This window comes from Rhinopithecus roxellana, chromosome 13 (assembly GCF_007565055.1).
Source record: "Rhinopithecus roxellana isolate Shanxi Qingling chromosome 13, ASM756505v1, whole genome shotgun sequence".
In the NCBI taxonomy this organism is placed as follows: Eukaryota; Metazoa; Chordata; class Mammalia; order Primates; family Cercopithecidae; genus Rhinopithecus; species Rhinopithecus roxellana.
This window is the reverse complement of record NC_044561.1, coordinates 68,929,330-68,932,070: the sequence shown is the minus strand read 5'-3', so window position 1 is coordinate 68,932,070 and position 2,741 is coordinate 68,929,330. Positions and strand designations below refer to the sequence as shown.

Here is a 2,741-nt window from a genome sequence, read left to right as displayed (position 1 = left end):
ATGTGTGACTAGCAGCTGAATTTGATTCCTAACTGACGAGAGTTGGGAGGGCAGGGAAGTGTTGGTGGGAGGCTTTCTAAAGCAACAGCACAATTGTGAGTGCCTCTCAATTATTAACTAATAGTACCTCTCAATTATTAGTGTGCATACAAATTACAGGGGGACCTTGTTAAAATACAAATTCTGATTCAGTAAGTGTGGAATGATGTCTGAGACGCTGCATTTCTAATAACTCTCATGTGATGCTGTTGCTGCTGGTTTCTGAACCCACTCTGAGTAGTAGCAAGGATCTAGAACACCACTAACCTGCCAGTTGAACCAACGAATGTTATCAATTTCCTGATTGTAAGTGTACCTTATTTTCTTGTACCTCAGCTACTTGAAGCTTACCTGCTTTTTTTACTGTGTCATTCTATCATATTTAATCATAATAACACAAAGCAAAAAGAGTTGAAAGACTAGATCTATCTACTAAAATAAGGACATTTCCAACACCAACCACAAATCCATAAGGGCCAATTTCAAAGCATAATGATAGGCAGCTCACATTCTGAGGTTAATGAAAAGGAAGCTTAAGTGCCTCTCTGTAATGTGGTTCTTTACATAGCTTCATTGTGCAAATCCTCTTGAGACAGTAATAGAGTTCTTGGAGCTAGGGTTTTCACTGCACATCTGCCTTGGGAGTATTCAACTTTCCTTAGCTCGATTATATTTAGGACATGCTCTGAATGAGCAGCTAAAGTAATTTCCACTTTTATGATTGCTGGCTAGTTGTTTGAATACTCTTGTTGCTCTTCTGGAAGTAATGAGCATTTTGAGAGAAAGTAGAGGCCAATATTTGCCAGAAACATTAGACAATTAGGAAGAAAAATGTGTTCAAGGAAATCCAGGTTCTTCCCAATGCACATTCAGATCTTCTGATACTTCCTTCCTTTGTCTAATGTGAATATTACATTCCAGCTGGTCTTACCTGCTTGCCATTGCCTGAACACAAATGATCCATTCCCACCTATGTACCTTAGCTCATACTGTTTTCTTGACATACCCTCACCCACTAACTTCTCCTGCCAGTAATCCTTGCTCTCCAGTGTGGGCCCTTATTATATCAGGCTCTGGATTATATGCAGAACTCAATTTAATTCTCAAGCAATCTTACAAAATAGGTATTATGGACTGTATCCTCAATTCATATGTTGAAGCACTAACCCCGAATGGGATGCTATTAGGAGGTGGAGACTTTGGGAGGCGATTAGGTTTAGATGACATCATGAAGGTAGTGTCCCAACTTTTTTTTACTCCCTATGCTTGAGGAGCAATTAGGGACTTAGCAACAAGTAAATCCACTACATATTTCAAATGCTGCAATCCTTTGGATCACAAGAACCTCCTTTGATTTTTCATGAAAAACGTCATCCTATGCCAGTCAATACAAGCCCTAAAAGTTGAAATTGAGGAAAATCTGATAAAATGTACATTTCAGATTTGTCTCAGTTAGATACTTATCTCCAAAAGCTAAGTTTTCACTTCCTTTCTGCCTTGAAGTCAAATTGTTCCATAGTCTTTGATATGTTCAGAGCCCATAGAATTATGTTTGGTTCTCTAGCCAATGTTTGGACATAAAACTTTCAGATAAAGTTTCTGTAGTGGTAAAGGAAGAGGTGGAAGCTCTGAAACTGTGCAGCATTTTCAAATGAATGAGTCTGACTAATGAAATTTAGTGCATAATTTGAACAAAATTATGATATAATGGTGGGAGGGAATATTAGATATATTTTTGGTAAGTAATAAAACTAATGATGCTTTTTTAAATATAAGAGATGCAGACATCTGAGGAAAGGGAGAATATTCTTTGTCTTAATTTTTTGCTCCCAATAAAAAGCTATTTTGTCATTTTTCCTAAAATATAAACAATCATTTTTGTTCTAATTGGATAAACAACTTTCTGGAAATTTATATAAAAGCACAGAAATATAAACTTCATTTCTTAAAAATAAAATTTTTATTATTACTAAGCTTATAATCATAATGGAAATGTCAAAGGATGCAGACTGACAGAAAAAAACTACATTTTGGTGCATATGCTTTCAGATGCTTCACTGTAATACTATTTTGTTGTTGATGTGTTTTACTTTTACATGTTGATCCTTTTGTAGTTCATAAATGTGATACTTGAGTCTTCTCATTCATGTGTGAGATGTACCTCATTCAAACGTTGGCACATTACCCATCTGATGTGAAAAAAAAAAACCTTTTACATGTTAATCAGTACCTATTGACAACATACTTTTAATTGACTTTACAGCATTTCATTGTGTAGGTGTACCTTATCACTTTTGCTGAACATTTAGGTTGTTAGCGATTTTGCTGGTGTATACTCTTGCTATGATGACAATTTTTATAGCCTTTTTTTACATTTTAATATTTATTTTTATGTAAGCTACATCTAACATTATTTCCTTAGTATGTTAACGTAGAGTTACTGGGTTGTAGAACACTACTATAATTATTTCCTTAAAAAATAGGTGTAGACCATGGAATACTATGTAGCCATAAAAAAGGATGAGTTCATGTCCTTTGCAGTGACATAGATAAAGCTGGAAACCATCATTCTTAGCAAACTAACACAGGAACAGAAAACCAAACACCACATGTTCTCATTCATAAGTGGGAGCTGAACAATGAGAACACATGGACACAGGGAGCGGAACATCACACACTGGGGCCTGACTGGGGGTGGGGTG

The 2,741-nt window shown here is 35.9% G+C and overlaps 1 pseudogene; it reads left to right on the top strand.

Moving 5' to 3' along the window:
- Window positions 1-2,141: 2,141 nt before the first annotated feature.
- Window positions 2,142-2,234, top strand: LOC115893092 (annotated as a pseudogene).
- The last annotated feature ends 507 nt before the right edge of the window (window positions 2,235-2,741 follow it).